Consider the following 19,365-nt stretch of genomic DNA (forward strand, 5'->3'; position numbering starts at 1 on the left):
AGCTACCATTCAAAAAACAAATAATAATAATAATAATAAAATATTATTCTTATTTGTTTATTTGTTTGTTTTATGTGTTTGTTTGCTTGTTTTAGCCTTCAGATCCAAACTTTCAATATTAAACTATGAAAATCCCTGATAAAAATACAAATTATTATTTAAAAATTTAGAAAATTATTTCTATCGAAAATTATGACTGTCCTACAGTTGTGGCATCATTTCCACCACACCAAACAAGTTTGACCCTAAAACCCTTTTTTTTTTTTTTTTTTTTTTTTTTTTTTAGTTATTGTAATCAAGTGGACAAGCTTGAAATGAAATATGAGACAAAACAAAGAAAAATCAAGGAAAATATCACTCTTGAGCAGAAGATTTTTATTGGGCGTCATTTATAATCAAGCTGTAATTGAGAAATTAAAAAGTGTGAAAATATTGTTTAATTGTGTATTTAGGATACATAAACTATTAGCTATGAAATTAATCTTAGCTAGACAAAGGAGTCTGACATTTTCTTTAAAAAAAAACATCAAATATGTCATTTCCATCAGTGTCATTTCCAGCACAGAATTCACAATGCAGAATTTGAGATGTGCTGGAAATGACACTGTTGGGAAGTTTTCTAAGACTTAGTCTTAGATAAAAAGATAAAAATACATTTACAATATGTGTTTGTGTCATTAAAATGCCCTTAATGCCAGAAAATATCATTTGTACATTATGTAAACTATAGAAGTCAATGGAAAGTCCCCAAACAAAGGTGTTTGTGTTTTTTCGTCCTTGGTATTTAGACAGTATCAGACATGTAACTGCTGGTTAGTTTAGTTGTAAGACTCTGACCGTGCACATGCTCTGACGGTTTTAGTACATTTGCGTGTGCAAGTTCACATGGTAAATCACTGTGTACTCTGTTCAGATGCATAAGTGGAACGCATCTGTCATGCGTTGGGCTGTGAAGGCTGTGAAATGTCCGCTGTCTGTTTTCTTTATTAAAGACAGAAAATAAGAATAAAAACAGCTTTCTCTTGGTCTCTGTCTTTCTCATTTAAGCAGTTCTGTGTGCATGTGTTGGTATGTAACTGTATGTGGTAACAGAGAAGTGGTTAGCTGTAGAATAACGCCTACATGAGTTGCATGTACGCTACATGGCCAATGTGAACACTCCCTTCTTAATAACACGTTTGGCTATTTCAGCTGCACCTATATCATGTGTAACAGGTGCATAAAATCAAGCAAACAAATGCAAACATTTTCAGTAGAATGGAACATAGCTCTCTCTTTCTTTCTTTCTAATAAGTCATAAACTTTTATATGGGCCAGGCAGCACAAATCTCAGAGGTCGTTACTGCATTGGAAGATGAAACGTGAAATCAGCGATTCGTTCACAATGACTTCACCTCCAGACTCATCACTGTCAGTGTTGAACATGGCTCTGATCAATAGACATACTTATCAATGTCATTGAGGGCAGGTAAAGATGTAATCAGGCCATCGTCAACTCTAGTGTGACCGACAGCAAAGCCAGCTTTTACAAGGGCACATTTTGACATTTTTAAACATTATAAGGTCCCTGATAAGACAGCTGATATTATCTCTTTGATGTTAGACCAGTGGAAATGATTTCCTCCCTTGACCTGAAATCTAAACAGTACTCCTGCATTGGCTTTCATTCATTGTAGCCCGGGTTCATTAGTTGCAATTAAGAGAGCGCAAGTCTGCTTTTCAGTCGATTTATGCCAAGACTATGCCAAGTTAAACTAGTTTTGGCCACGAGTCACAAAAAGGCACATTCAGACATTATATAGCAATATCAATCTCTGTCAAGTGCTACTTTTTCAAATGACTCATTAGGAAATAATTGCTTTGGAACAATACCGGCCCCATTGACAGCGTAAAGTGTTTTATGATGCAGAGAGAAAGTGTGCACAGGTGAAATCAATCTACTGTAACGCAAGAGTCTAGAGGAAGTGTTTTCAGTTTTTAACCTTTCTCTGTCACACTTTTGCTCTATTAGTGTTTCCAGTCCTTCAGTTGTTCGGGGTTTATGAAAGAGCATTCACACCTAACGCCGTGTGGCACACGCCTGTGGGCAGTGAGTTTCTAACCAATGATCTAAGATACAAGAAAGGCTTCCCCCCATTCAGACTTCATACGGCATTAATAAGAGGTTCATCCCACCTTCTGCTGCTACTTTAGGAAATATCCTCTCTCATTTGGAGACGGTCTACTTAAGTTCCAACATAAGCTTCTCTTTGTTTGAGATTGTTGGTGTCACCAGTGATTTACCCACATGTGCTGTGGATTTTGAGCTCCACAATCTGCTAAATAAAAGGGTTTGATATATTTGGGTGTGGACATATAGAACGTCTCATTATAATATTTTTCTCACTCTCACAAGTGAGACTAGTAATGACACTGATGGAAATTACATTTTTAACATTTTTGAAATGAAGTTGTCGGATTTGTCTTGCTAAAGCTAACTTCACAGCTAACATTATAAGTATCCTAAATACACACAATTAAATGAATACTTTTTGCATAATTTGGCAAATTTACAGCTTGATTTGGAATGGAAAAATATAAATATATTGTGAAAAAGAAATAAAAATGATTTTTCTTTGTTTTGTCTCATATTTCATCTCAAGCATGCTCTTTACTGACACATTGTCCACTTGGTTAACAAGTATACTAACTTTTGAACAAACTTTATTAGGGTCAAAATAAATATGGGAATTACACTAAAAATGTGGGACAGTTTTAGTGTAAGTATTAGTATAGTAAGTAAGTAAAAAGTATTTTTTGAAAAATTGATAGAAATAATGTTCACAGAATAAATATTGAAAAGGTTCATGTTCATTTCCACTCTATGTTTAGATTATCAGGTTAAAATTTGTACTGTATTTTTATAATGGATTTTCATAGTTGTCTGGGACAAAGATAAATCAGTCAAACCTACCAAAAAAAAAAAAAAAGTGTCAGTGAAGTTCATTTTAACGCTCACCACTACTACTACTACTAATAATAATTTTATTTAAAAATTCCATAAAATTTAAAAGAGTTATCTTTCACAAAACAAAATAAAAAACTAAATATTTTACATTTTATTAATTAAAATTAGTTAAAAATTATTTAACTATGTTTTTTAATTAAATTTAAATGTGTAAATCTTACACAAATAGGCTAATATATATATATATATATATATATATATATACATATATACAGGGTTGTGAGGGTTACTTTTGAAATGTATTCCACTACATGTAATTTGTAATGTATTCTGTTAGATTACTCAAGGTCAGTAATGTAATCTAAATACTTTGGATTACTTCTTCAGCACTGGTAGATTTTTTCACTTGTTTTGACTATAAAAACTCTGCCAGTACAGTAAGACAAAATACACATGTTAAAAATACATTCTCTGAAAAACCTAAATATCTTATGCAGTGTTGTTTCTAAAACAAGATAAATCAAATTGATCTTGTTTTAAGGATTTTAGATATTTTTACAGGAAAACAATACAAAAATTATTATCAAGAATATGATTTTTGCCCTAATATCAAAGAGCTTACTAGAAAAAAAGAAATTATGATCCAATGTGAATTTTCCTGATAAATAAATATGATCGTGTCTGGTAACACGTGCATGTAAAATGGCTAGAAATAGCATTTTATCTTAGCATAAAGCTGACAATTTACACAAGGTTTATTTCTATTTCTTCTGCTCCAAACTTACTTCAAACTTACTGCTCTGTCTGCTCGTATGAATGTAACACATCATAAGAAAGTGTTTCACCGCTGTTCAAATGCACTTTGGATCGCATCATTTATATGTATAAATGTTTTCCATCTGAAAGGACTAAATATTAAATAAACAAATGACAATAAAATGCCAAATCTTTTCATTTGAATAAAAATCAATCTCTTGGGACATGAAAGTGCCTGAAGTTTACATATAAGAAATCCAATCGCTGATTGAAATTTTTTTTTTATGTTTTGCATAAAGCACTTTGGTTTTTCTTATGATTGTCATAGCTTCTGAATCATTCTCCAGGTGGAACATACAATTAAACATCATGTTCTCTAGTGTCTTCTAGTGAACTGTTTGACTGCACTCTGTGCTGAACTCTTCGATAAATGACTTTTAGATATTTCTGTTGCACGTGTCAAAGCTGTGGATGCTGTTATGGGGGAAATTGAAGCCAGAGTCACAAGCTTTATAAATTTGGTGAAGTTTTTTGTTATGTCTGTTTTGTGGAGGTGTAACCTTACAGGCAGGCCAATGGTTTGGAGTCACTCACTTTCTGTCCACCCCTGTTTCTAGTATTTTGTTAAATGATCTCAGCCAGTCTTGACCAGCCCTTCTGGAGTCTTTTCCACAGAACGTCTTCATACAGCCAGTGAAGTGGTGTCAGGATGTCCACAACTTTTATTGTCAATTAGTCACCCCCTTGTCTCTTACAGCATACAGGCCCGCTTAGTAGAATTAATTCTATTGAGTTCTATTCTAGTATTATTCTTGACTTTACGTAAAACTTTAGTAGTAGTTCTAGCTCTAAAATCTGATTGGATGAGCCCCATTTGAAGCTGTAAACTATTTTACTTGGCAATAACTTTATTTTTTTTATGATTATTGTCATGAATAAATCTCATTATTTTTTCAACATTGGTATCATAATTTCTGGTGTCACCGTTGTGCATAACAGCTCTTCTTAACCATGGTAAAATCACTCTAATGCACTCTAATATAGGTTTACTATTACAATCAATTTATTTATTCATTAATATATTTGGATGGTTTTATTGTGTTTTGAGGATTTGTTTATGAAGGCGATGATGTCCCAAAATGCTCAAAACTGGTTAAAGACAAGCTTTTCTTAGGGGCAGTGTATTTATGAATAATTTGGATTTTGACATCGAGTTGGCCTTGCATATGCTGACTGGATGATGGATGGCTTTCAGAGGCTGGTGGTTACATATGGACAGAAAACTGAAAGTGCTTATATATCCAGTTCATATAAGAGCAAACTGGGAAATTGCTGGTATTTCTCCCTTCTCACCTTCTCTCAGACCAAGCGATGGCAAGGGAAATGGGATGTATGCCAAAATAGTGTGCCTGTTCCAAGCCCATTTTTGCTTGAGCCTAAATACATATATTTGGCATTATATACTATTCTGTTTGTTTTGCCTGTCTGTGTCTGTATGTTAAGTGGTTCAAGCTGAATTGAGCTACAGGTAGAGCTGGAGTTTCTCAATTTCGGAAATTTGCATCATAATTGGGTTTATTTCGTTTAAGTATGGTTAACTACTGTAATGCAGATTTAATTTGGTGCATAGGTGAAATATTCATGCATGAAAGAGATGGTTATGAATTTAAAGTAGTAGTTCACCCAAAAATGAAAATGCCATCATCATTGTAACGGATTCACATGATGAGCAAGGAGGAGGCGGGAACTGGCTGAACAGTCAACAAACTTTTAATAAACAAATGAACAAAACACAACATAAAACTGCTTTCCAGCATAACATAAAACACACACACAAGACTGCTGCGCGCATCTCTCTCTCTCTCGAACTGGCGTCCCCGGATCCTCTTTCTCCCTCTCCTGGCTGACTGGTCTGATTCAGCGCCGGGTGTCCATCGTTACGGCCCGGCCATGCCCTCCTACTCGTCACATACCCTCAACGCCCAATTCAGGCTGGGGAAACCTCCGGCCTGACTTAAACCCACCATCCCTTCCTGGAGGGGAGGTGTTGCCCTTTTAGCTGTCCTTCCAGCGACCGGTCTTCCCCGCCTCCTGGGAATCTGAGTAGGATGAGGGGAGGGGGAGGGGAGAGAGAAAGAGTGAGCAGGAGAGACAGAGAGAGAGAGAAAGAGAACTAGCTCACCGGTCTTCGAACACACTGTCGACTGGTCATCAGCCAGCTATGCAGTGGTCCTCCGCGATGCCAGGTGATGGCACTGGGCCTTGCCTCCTGGTGGCTGGCAGCGGGCTCCTCCACCTCCTGGCAGATGTCAGCAGCTCCTCCACCTCCTGGCAGATGTCAGCGGCTCCTCCACCTCCTGGCAGATGTCAGCGGCTCCTCCACCTCCTGGTGGCTGGCAATGGCACCTCTGCTTCCTGGAGGATGGCAGCGGGCTCCTCCGCCTTCTGGCAAACCACTCCAGTACCACCAGACCATACCTCCTCGGCATCGCGACCCTCCATCAGAGGCGAGGGCTCTCCGACAGCGCATCCCTCCTCCTTCCCAGGTTTTGGTACCAGTGTAATGGATTCACATGATGGGCAAGGAGGAGGCGGGAACCAGCTGAACAGTCAATGAAAACTGTTAATAAACAAATGAACAACACACAACATAAAACTACTTTCCAGCATAACATAAAGTGCACACACACACACGAGACTGCTGCGTGCATCTCACTCTCTCTCGAACTGGCGTCCCCGGCTCCTCTTTATCCATCTCCCGTCTGATTGGGCTGATTCAGCACTGGATGTCCATCGTTATGGCCCAGCCACGCCCTCCTCCTCGTCACAATCATTTATGTACTCACCCTCAAATCATTCCAATTCTGTTTGCAGACAGTTTTTAAAGAAATTTTACAGAGCTCTTAAAATGACCGAAGTGACCACATACTGAATGTCAAGCTCCAAAAAGGACAAAAAGCATTGTTTAAAGGACCATTAAAGTAATCCATACAATACCATGTTCCAAATCTTCTCAAGCCATGTACGATAGCTTTGGAGCTGATTCACACACCAATGACAGCAGAGCTGCCATGCAAGGTGCTAGCCTGCCATTGGGAGCAATTTGGGGTTCAGTGTCTTGCCCAAGGACACTTCAGCATGTGGAGTCATGTGGGCTGGGAACTGAACCACTAACCCTGCGATTAGTGGACAACCTGCTCTACCACCTGAGCCACAGCTGCCAAAATCTTTCTTCAGAAAAAGTATTATCAGCTGGGTTTGGTTTGCCATTGTAATGGCCAGCTGATAAGATGCAGCTGAATTTGAGAACAGCAAAATATAAACCACATACACGTTTAAAACGAGTGTGAACAAATCAACTTTTTTGGTTGAACTATCCATTTAATGCAGCAGTGTTTCAGAGGTACATTGAAGTTTCAGTTCCAAAAATGTTTTTCTAAATGAGCTAGTGCCCAGGAAGTCATATAAACTCATGGCTCATATGACAACTAGGATTCTGAGTAGGCTTATTCTAGGTGTAAGGCCATAACCATGTCTTGAACATTAGGGGGGACCAAACCATTTTGGGGGTGGGGGGGGTTGCGGGTGTTGAGGCCACACATATAATTGTCCTCTTTGGTCCTTTAAAAGAGTAAAGGCTCTGAATGCAATACCTTTCTGAATAAAGACTTTAAATGTGATAAAGGCCCAAAATTGGATAATTTTTGGTTTTAAAATATATTTGTTTTCTTTCACACAGAAGTCCACACAGTACAAGACAAACACTGTGTCTACATTGCTAGCAATTTGCCTGTTTTAGTCATCTTTTCTTTCTTTTTTTGTGCTGTATCAAAGAAAAGATGAATATAATTTGTATTTCTTTTCATCACTGATGTATGTGTAAAATGACATGACTGTGTCAGCTGGCTAGCAAAAAGAAAATACACGAAATTATTTACTGCCATCAAGTTGTCCCTCTTTGTGTTTTTTTTTCCCCCAGTAGAATCTTAACACAATATTTTCTTATGCTGCTCTTTTCCATACAAAAACACTTCATACTGACCACTGCTGTCAAGGTCCAAAGAAAAATAAATAAATATTAATATACCAACAAAGTAGTCCATACATCACAAAGCTGTTGTGTGACCCCAGAAAGAATATAATGCATGTGTCAAATGGACTCAGGGGTGGACTGAGAAGAGAAATCAGCCCTGCATATTAAATAAAAAAACCTCCCAAAAGGGTTATTTCGCAATCCCCTTCAGCATATTGCAGCGCTGTTTTGAGGCCCGTTCTGCCCCATTTCGTGGCCGGCCCACCGGGAAAAATCCTGGTTCTCCCCATGGCCAGTTAGCCCCTGTATGGACTACTGTTATGATGTCTTTTACTGTTATGAGTAAAAGAAAATTTTCCATTTTTAGGTGAACTACTCCTTTAACTGATGGCTCAACCTCAAAATAAAATGGTCTCTTTTAAAAGAAGACTCTTAGGAGATGCTGTACAAAATTCAGAATTAATTAAAGACATAAAGAAATTATTTAGAAAATCTTAAATTGATTTTAAATTATTACCTAATAATATTTCCATGAAAAATATATGATACTGTCCTTGCCACAACCTAAAACTCAAGCCACAAGTCACAGATCTTACCATGTTCTAGTTTTAATCTGAGGGTGAAAACACTCTACTTACACAATATCAAGTGAAGTTTCTAAAAAGGTACTTCAGAAACTTACCAGATGACCACATTCATTCAATTCCTTTACAATATACACATATCGCTCTTTGTCTTAAGCCTGATTCGCTGAAAACGGCTCCGTTAATGTTTCCACATTCACAATTGTTAATGACATACGAATCACATACTGTACATGACAAATGGTGAATAGTTTGCACCATTGGAAATTACTGCTGGTCTGTACAACATTTTAGTCATAAAATAGTGGGGAAATATTGCATGCTTAGTTATATACTGACATCTTACATGACACTAACACTCTTATCATGAACTGCTGACACTGATGTGTGCATGCTGTGCTGGAATAATCCACAAGGTTCCCGCTCAGCTTCTTAAATTTGAGTCCCGCCTTCATCTGATTGATCTCAAATGACAATGACGAGCGGTGTTAGACTACTGAGCATGCTAAAAATTAAACTTTTTTAAAACATTATGTTATTCCTGCAACAACATAATGACAATTAAACAGTGGTGCATAATGAACTGCAGCAGAACAGCAACAAGGATATCAATTATTGGGGGGGACAATCTGGCCATATCTGATTATTGGGGGTACTATTTGGCAATGAAGCATGTCAGGGAACGCACATCTGCATCAGGTAGACAGAGTGCAGCGAGATGAGACACTGCAATAACTGTAAAATCTCTATTTGAACAGTGATTAGAGAGCCAATATCATGGGTGTAAATGTGGATTTATTCAGCACACAAGTCCGTTCCTTTATGTGTTTCTGTGTTTTAATAGCTAAATAAACTGAAGGGCATTATCATCCATTTCATTGGGTGTAACTACTGTGCGAAGATAAAAATCAAAAGCTATATATGTTTAATATAGGCAAAAATGAGATGTGATAAAGCCCTGCTGAAAGAAGAAAGAAAGAAGAACAGGTGTTTTGCTTGTCTTAGTTGGTTTAACCCTCATGTGGTGCTCGGGTCATTTTTGACCAATTTTGATTTTGTTTCTTTAATAAAAATGATATCCTTCATCTCAGTGGACGAAGGCTTGATAACTTTTCCTACATTTGCAATCTGAACACAAAAATACAAACAAAATACCTGATTTGATGCGGTTAGGCAGCGTGACAAAAAAAAAGTAACACTCGTGGTGTTCTGTTATTTTTTTCTTTTTATACCCTTTTTATCCCAATTTGGAATGCCCATTTCCCACTACTTAGTAGGTCCGCGTGGTGGCGCGGTTACTCACCTCAATCCAGGTGGCGGAGGACAAGTCAATCCGTGCATCTTATCACGTTACTCGTTGTGCATGACACGCGGAGATTCACAGCATGTGGAGGCTCATGCTACTCTCCGAGATCCACGCATAACTTACCACACGCCCCACTGAGAGCGAGAACCACTAATCGCGACCACGAGGAGGTTACCCCATGTGACTCTACCCTCCCTAGCAACCGGACCAATTTGGTTGCTTAGGAGATCTGGCTGGAGTCACTCAGCACACCCTGAATTCGAACTCGTGACTCCAGGAGTGGTAGTCAGCGTCAATATTCACTGAGCTACCCAGGCCCCCGTTCCGGGTCATTTTTGACCGACTATAGCAAAATGAATGGGAATGACTAAAAAGCACACAAAAAAATTATTTGTCAAATAAAATACATAAATCAGCTACAATGCAGAACAAACACACACAGAAATTAAGGGGTATCAGAGGGCAGCATTCTGACCCCAATGCATGACACATTTGGTTTTTTCTTCATGTATGAACTTGAAGAATGTATTAAGTGAAGGTATAAACTATATAAACTATATAAAATATAAACATGTATGTTCGGGTCATTTTCTCCCGAGAACACCACAAGTGTGACTCACAAACGAACACCACCCAGTGGTTAAGCTGGTCTCCCGGCCTGAATAAGCAGGTTTCCAGCTAGTTGGCCAGTAGGTTTCATAGTCTGACCAGCTGACAAATACTTGAAAACCCTAAATCAGTTCAGGCTGGTTAAAGCCTTTTGTATCAGCAGGGAGTTCAAAGGTTACTTCACTAACACCAACACACATATACACTCACACACTTTCACTTGTGTGAAAATCAAAGCAAAATGGCCAAAAGGAACATCACCTGATTTGAAGCACATGTGCAGCTTCTGTGCAATTTGCAGCTGTGTTAAAGGTCAGAATTGCAAGGTCTTTGTTTCGCCGATAGCATTTTAAAGAAGGGCGGGTCGTCCTCTGCATGTTGGAAAGGTGCGCACATTGTACAGAGTAATTTATTCATGGCTTTGTGGTTTTTGACGTTTTTTGCCATCTATTTTTTATTGTGAGAGAGAAACTGACTCACACTGTGTGGTGTTCTTATCCATTAATACTGCATGCCAGTCTCAGCCACGATACTACCATGAAATGTTTATAGGGAAACGAATTGTTCCTGGTTAGGGTACATTGTCGACACTCAGAAGAGTGATGGTTTGTGTCTGGGACACTAGGGGACATTCCAAAATTAGGCCACTCCCCTTTACCCCAGTTTCTGCTGTCTCTTAACTGCTCCTGTATCCATGTCCTGCTTTGTTTCAAAATAAATGACATTGTTTTATAGAACAGTTTTTGATCATTTCAGATCAAAGCATGTCATGATTTAATTCTGATGATAAACAGGTTCATATTTTAAAAAACAGACTTTTTCTTTTCTTTTTATAAAGTCCACTAATTACAACAAAACTGATAATGTGTATCTTTAACTGCACATTTTCATATCAACAACCATCCAGTAATTACTCAGATTTTAGTAACGCAGGACACAGTAACAATTCTTGATTCATTTCAATTCTGACATGATGAAACGAATGACTTGCAGTTCATTCACTAAAAAGAAATGGCCAATAGGAGTCATGTTGCATAAGTTCAGAAGGCAGCACTATGTTTTGCCAGCTCATAAGAGTCATAGATTCAAAAGAATCAACTCAAAAGAGCCATTCATTCGGGAATTGGACTACACTGGTCACATTGTGTGTTTCATGCTGTTGATTCAAAAGAATAGGCTCATAATGACATTTTTTAAATATAATTAATATATTCAGTGTTATATATATATATATATATAAATAATGAAACTAGTTCTCAGGTCTAGAAAATGAAAAAAGTTTTTATTTTTATTTATGACAACATTAAGTGGACAGATTAAGAGTGATGATATTTTTGTTTTGAAATAATAATAATAATAATAATAATAATAATAATAACTATTATTATTATTATTATTATAATGATAAAGAAACAAAGATTTTTTATTCTTTCTGATAATTCATATATTAAAGAGTTATGGTAGGCCCTAATTCTTAACCCTTAAGTAACAGATCATTAAAGCTTTTGTGCTGTCAGCATATGGAAGGCCAAATTATCTTTTAATGTTCCCAGTCGTCACAATTGCATTTTTACTACTAAGAATTTCAATAGACCTTTTTCACAGACTGTGATGACACGTTTCCTGCCTTATTTAGCAGCTTAAATCTAGCTAACTTTTTAATATGATAATTTCTTTTAAATATTGAGTGTAAGTTTATAACATTATGCTTTGTGTTATACATGTGGAATTAGTTTTAAAAATGAATTACCACAGCTGCGAGGAGGTTTCGATTACAGCTGCTGAGAGAGTGACAGTAAATTTGTCATCTTCTCCCATCTGACTGTCTTAATCCACCACTCTCTATTTTATTTTATTTTATTTTTTCTCCTGGAAAGTCATTCAAACGTAATAGTGGATTTTTTATTACGGTCTATTACAGAGCTCTACAATTGATTATTTGTCCCCCTCAATGTATATTGTGGTAACGGCCCTGGTAAGAATCTATTTGCAGAGCTCTGTAATTGGAATTCTTACTAGTAAAAAAAAAATAAAATAAAAAAAATCATTATAGAGCTCTCTAATTAAAATATTACTAGTGCAAATACAATTACAACGTGTAACGCTCTATGCATTAAAAGCAAAATCGGCTTGCCATAGTCAGTGAGCGTCTTTGTTTAGAGAAAGACACAGAGAACAGGGGCCAGTTCCCTTTGCAAAAAAGTACCATGGTATGACTGTGGTTTTCTGGCATAGAATCATGGTAATACCATGTTTTTGGACACTACCATAATACATTTTACCATGGCACTCTTTGAAGTATTTTGGAGATTCATGGTATGAATATGGTAATCATATAGTGTCATGGTGCTTGATGCCATCACAGTACCATGATACTGCCACAGTAGGTCTTTTTATGCAAAGGAGCAGGTTGAGTCACTATTTATTTATTTAATTCTGAGAATGCCTCTAAATCCACAGCTGGGTTCCATCAGTCAGGGAGAAACACTGTGTTCACAGGTAAGCTTGTGTATCTGTACCCATAGCAGTGAGCAGCCTAATATCTGTGGCTGTGAGGACTTGGAAACTTCACATGCCATCTCACATTACTGTTATCAGAACAGGTAAAATATAATTCCCCACTTCCTCTCTCATCATGGCTCACAGCCAAAACACTGACACTTTCCTAAGCACCTTTTCACAGAGACATCCTACTAGGACTGTAGCACAAAAATAAATAAATAAAATAAAATAAAAAAAGTTAATACATTTGTCTTGATATGTTTTGATCATATTCAGAGCATATCTGGACTTTTATGTATTTGCTCAGGAATAATTAGAGGAATCATCATTTTTACCAAAGAGCCATTGAAGTAGACTCAAAAATGTTTAATGCAAGAAGACAAATGCAGTAAAAATCTAGTTAAAAACAATCAAGGAAATGTTTTCCACACTGTATTGTGGAAGAATGTATTTAAATACTCCAATATATAACATCGCATAGTCAAAAACAGTGTCATCCTACATACATTTTTTCTAAAACTTATATAAATGTTATGAACATCTTAATACATGAAAAATGCAAGTGGTGACTTCTGTGAGCATTTTTGAGCGATGACGTGAACAGTTTTGAATCGATTCTAACACACCTGTCACATGTTCCACAATGATGTGACTTTCTCCTGACAGGAGGGACAAACTGTAGCACAAATGGCTGAGCTAAACACCCTCAATTATGGGATTATTTTCCCAGAGTGTTTAAACAGATGAGGACCTCAATGCTTCACCCAAGCGGTCGATAGTGGGTGGAGGTCGAGTGGCGTCCGGGAAGGGTGGAGGAAGTTTGAAAGGTTCTAGAGAGAGCGATGGCAGAATGGAAGAGATGTTGGCATCAGAGTGGGTGTGGGCATGTCTTTGTGTCTTTGTCAAGTGGGGTATTCTGTGTTGGCTGATGGGAGTGTTTGTATTGTATTGATAAGTGCTGAGTGGGATCTGCATGTTTCCTGTGGTTTCAGTGTACATGTCTGTATGTGACTCAAGAACCACTCCAAACAATGCAATTGGTTGTACTGATTCAGAGCGATTTGCAAACAAATAGTAAATTTGCCAACCTATCATCAAAAAATCCTATGGGAATGCTAATGGAATTTATTTTGTAATTTGGAAGCAATCCTAAAAGTATCAAATATGAATTCTTTCAGAATCCCAACCACACTAATCTGCTTTCCAAAATGCCATCGTTTTCCAAAACATGTGGTAATGCAGAGCATTTTCGAAATGCAAAAATTTTTAATAGAGGAAAATGTTTGTTACATGTGGATTTGAGGAGTAAGTGTAGCATATCAATACGTTTAAGTCCATACTAAATAGTTTTCATTTGAAATCTCGTCTGCTCGCTCACATGTGAAATTTCAAGCCAATCGGCTCACATGGTGCTGATAGGTCCTTTGACGTGTAGTCTGGTAATGAATCAACTACGTACTCTCTCATTGCCTAACATTTAAATTTGCTCAGTTTGCACGTAATCTGGTTTCACTGTTATTATGTTATTATTCACTGCTATTTGCTCAGGTGGTTGCTGGGGCTTTTTCTTCTATCAGCTTGCACAGCAAGGTCTACTTTTGGTCATGACACACAGAAGCATGTCTTTATCAAGGTAAGCCGTTGCCAAATCAGGCACTGGCACACATCACTATCTTAGTTCATTAATATAAATAAAACCACACATAGCTAGTCTAAGTAACTAGTTAAATAAGATCTGGGCTTTCATGTTCCAGTACACATTATGAGTCAGGTCACTAGCTGTTTAAGCCATTCAGCCAAGCCGGCCCAGGCACAAATAGAGATTTAGTTAATTAGTGTTATGCCATTCGGCCAAGCAGGCCAGGGCACACCTAGCTAGCATTCACTCAGTACACATGGCTATTCGGAGCAGCAGCAGTACACAAGACTTGGTGGTAGATGTGTTTGTTTTGTATTATGCATTTGTACAGCTTCCCTGCTTTGTTGGGAGATTGTATTCATGTCTAATTGTGCAGCAGCATTTCATACATGCTTGATGCAGCATGTCTTGCATTTTGTCTAATTGTCCAGCAACAGCAGTAAAAGCATGTACTCATGCTTATATCAGTATATCTGTGTAAGTTTCCGTACTTAATCTGCAGCAGCAGTGTAGCAGATCTAGTCCGCCAAGACCAATATCCTATCAATATGTCATACCCACATTAACATGCTAAAACTTTCAGAGAGTTGACTGAACTGAATTAAAAGAATGGTTTATTTACAGATTGGACATCATCACCACTCTTAGGCCACATCCGCACTAATCCACGCCTTCTTTGACCTGGGAGGAGACAGGAGGGTGAAAAAAAACAAACGAGGGAAAGGCCAACCCAGAGCGACAGCGAGAGAGGGAGAGAGGAGAGAGAGAAAAAGAAACTCACTCACCGGTTCTCTGATGCACCGTTGCATGGTCCTCGATCACTCCTCCACCCTCTCAGGCAGACGACAGACGCTCCTCCACGGGCGAACCGGAGTCAAACCTCAGACTTCCCAGCGGACAGAAGGCCCCCCGCGTTTCTGGCGGACCGTGGGGACACTCCTCCACCCCTGGAGCGGCCCTACCGCTCCAGGCGGTCAGGGAGTCGATTTCCTCCTCCCCTTGCGGACGGCGGTCTTCCCTCGACCCCTCCGCGTTTCTGGCGGACGGCAGGGCACTCTTCCGCCTCTGGCAGCAGCTCCAGGCAGTCAGGGAGTCCAGTCCCCACTCACCTCACGGACGGCGGCCGTTCCCCACGTCCGGACGGTCGGGCTACTCCGTCCCCCGGCGGATGGCAGTGGCGCTCTCCAGGGTGGATGGCAGTGTCGAAGACTCTACGACGGGCATCCTCCTCCCTCCCGGGTTTCAGCACCAATGTAAAGGGGTTATAAGGGAAAGGAGGAGGTGAGAACCAGCTTGACAATATAAATAAAGTTTAATGATAAACAAAAACACACAAACATAAACACATACAGGGCAGCTGCCTGTAGTTATCTCTCTCTCAAACTGCCCTCTCTGGTCGCCTTTATCCCTCGCTCGCCTCATCAGGCTGATTGGGGTCTGGGCGTTCAGCATTCCGGCCCGGTCCCGCCCTCCTCCGCGGTACACTTATTTTTCATTTGGTAGCGCTGGTGGCATGGAAATGAAACACTTCAGATTTAGGTGGGCTACTTGTTGGTTTTGCTAATTTAGAGCTTTGTTGTATTGTAACATTGTCGCCACCTTATTCCATTAACAAAATGATTGTTAAATGTGCCAGACAATTAGATGAAATGGTTTCATGACTCAAGTTCCAAGTTCCACAACTTGGCTATCTTGACTTGTGGATTGGTCAGACTTGCTGAAACTGACCGGATTACTTCACAAACACAGTAAGCAATAAACAAACAGTCTTCCAGCTGAAGGATTTTCTCTAGCATAAACAGACAAGCCCTTGAGATGATCAATTTCAATATCCTTAAGTGTATTTGAGACGGACTTAGTTCTGGCTCCTCCACACTTCTCCAAATGACTTTATTTACTGAGAGGATGACAAACCTTTAGACAATAACATATCAATAAATACACACTTATGCATCACAAAATATTATTATTTTCTCTGGAGCCTGCACACACACTCTATTGTGTTGTAAGCAGTTCGTTTTCAATATACACAAGTATGGTAAATGTCAACTTCTCACCCACTCATAGCAATATAAATATGTTTTGACTGATTTATGTGCATATGGCTTTATTTGTTCCTTTTTAAATGTTGCAATTCAAATGAGAGCTGTACAGATTTAAAGTTTTAATATAGTGACCTGCAAGTAAGTCCTTTCATAATGTTCCAGATTGATCTTGGAAAATGGGGACCTCCATTCATATATGTATGAATTTCTTCAGCTAATACTAAAGGTCAATGCAATCCTTCAAGTCTCCTTCATGTCTTCAGGAGACTTTTCCTTCCTTTCTGATACTGAGATTGTACCCTGGGCCACTGGTCATCTGATTACAATGTGAGATTTGTTTGAAGAGATCAGAACAGTATGATGCCACACTTTATATGAGTGAGTCGCATTGAGTTATGCAATAGTTTGAGCGTGGAGTCAAGCAGGAATAGGATGCAGCATATTGCTTTATTTAGGCAGCATAATGGGATATTCTGGAGGTTAAAGTGAAGAAGAAACTAAGATGGATTTGTGCCTGAAAGAAGAGAATAGAAAATAATTCAGCACCATGTCAGCCACCAATGCATAAATCTGATATATGGTAATATATGTAAAACGCATATAATACTGTATTTAATATGCACGTGCATGTTTGGTCACATACTTCTATGCAACATATCTTAATCTTAACCTGAACTAAGATTAATAAATGCTTAATAAGTATTGCTCATTGTTAGATAATGTTAACTAATGTTGTAAACTAATGTTAACAAATGGAAACTTATTTTAAAGTGTTACCGAGATTTAGTTTTTGTTCTTGTTGTCAATATGAAGTGAAGTGAAGTAGATAACTGTATAAAAGTGAGACTTGGTCCATTTTAGCATTGAATAAACTGTGATAATAAAGAGTTTAAAGAAGGACAAGTAAGAACTGTAGATTAAAGAAATGTTCCAGGTTCAGTACAAGTTAAGCTAAACTATTAGCGTCAATCACTTCCATTGTAAGTGTCTAATTGTTTTTTTAGAGGGTCTAAATTAAAGTCTAAATGGTTTTCTGTGATAATCAACATTATGTTACAAATGCTTTCGACTGAGCTTAGCTTAACACGGAACATTCCTTTAACAAATATTTCAATAAGCATGTAAATAAACATCCTTTTTAGAATGATTCAAACCCATTCATTACTTAATTCTATAGTTTAGCAGTTGATGTGTCTATTTTAGGTGTAAAGTTCAATTTCCCGGGTTTGTGTTTCTCACTAGCAGCAGACATCAATTAGACTAAGACTGTCGGTGGGGAATTCACTGTACTAGAAGGATACTTTAATGAAATATGAACAGCACTTGAACTAACTTGGCAGACTGCCTCTCTCGCTCTGCATGCCAGCCTCATTATTTACCCATTACCAGAGTCTCTGTCCAAACCTTTATACAGCAGGCAAGCGCTTGCTACTTTAATATGACTCCACATTAATTTGGATAAACTGGGTTTTGTCTCTTCAGCCTAAGATTACATCTGCAGCTCTGGTATTTTCTCTTTGTGAAACACTGAGTTTGATTTTTTTTTTTTTTTTCTAAAACAATGTGTTGTGATATACAACACATTGAGAGCGGAATTTCCCTGCTAGCATTCAAAAATGGTGTCAAAGCCAGGGTGCTAGACGAATCATACCCTATCTTATCACAACCAATACATTTTTTTATTTTATTTTATTTTTTTGTATTCAAAGTTATCATTAATAATAAACATGAACACAATCATGATTGCACATTCAATAAGAGACCCTAAAAATAACTTAATGCATTTAATAGAAATACATATACAATAAATGAATGTAATGTTAGTGAGTTGGGACTGTGTTTCTAATGGAAATAGTGGATTTTTTTGTTTTTTTATGTTTTAAATGTTGATTCGACCCTAGAACGCATTTGTGTGTCAAAAATGTCTCAGCGTCTAGTTTTAAAGACATATTTTTTTACATAAAGTGGTCTTTTCCTCAATTAAGGTGTCATCACATGAACTTACATTTGTAAAATGTAGGTGAATATTTTTTATGTTTTATTATACGATAATTTCCATGACAACCCCTAGAATGCATATGTGTTTCAGTGGTATTCAATGCATTTAAAACAGGTATTATTATTATTTTATTTTTATTTTTTTAACACATTGACTTATTGTACAATAATATAGAACTATTATTTCATATTATTATCCACTTTAACACATGGGGGGGACATGTGATCCTAGTGTGGTATAGAGTTGTTGGGACATTTCATATTTTACCACCAAACATGGATAGCATATTTCTGCTATACAGGCTTTTTTAGACTCTCACCCAAAAGTGTATACTTCATCCAACATGGTCACACGGGAAGTCAGCATGCTGTTTCCGAAAATTCCGGTACCCTAGGATCGTCAATAGTATGCTGACTCACTGACATGCCCTATCTCCCATCGAACATATTTGGAACGCCTCAACAACAATTACTTTCCTTCATGGCTCGACTGGTAGCATGTTGTGCCAGTTGCATGGGAGACTACAGTTCAATCCCCAATCAAATGAGGAAGAAATCACATTTGTATAAACAATCATGAACATCATAAAGAGGTTGCATTTTTGTCCCTAACATTGCATTTTGTCTCTACTAATTGTTAAGGTTAGATTTGTGTGGTTGGGGGGTAGATTAAATAAAATAAGCATTTCTCTTCACTGTTTTACATCCTGTTCAGCTGAAAACAATTCTTTTTACAACTGGCTTCTGTTGAACTCTCCTGGACATAAATGGATGTCACACTTGTCTATATGCTCTGAAACACTTACCGCTTTAGCCTCTGGAGGCAGTGTTTTCAAATTTGGTCAACATATACCAATTTCGGCTAAAGAAAAATCGGCACACGCTTGCCGAATTTTATGTGAGATCAGGCTGATTTTTCAATGTATCTGAAAGTCTTCAGAATTGA

Source organism: Myxocyprinus asiaticus, chromosome 26 (assembly GCF_019703515.2).
Source record: "Myxocyprinus asiaticus isolate MX2 ecotype Aquarium Trade chromosome 26, UBuf_Myxa_2, whole genome shotgun sequence".
NCBI classification, from domain to species: Eukaryota; Metazoa; Chordata; class Actinopteri; order Cypriniformes; family Catostomidae; genus Myxocyprinus; species Myxocyprinus asiaticus.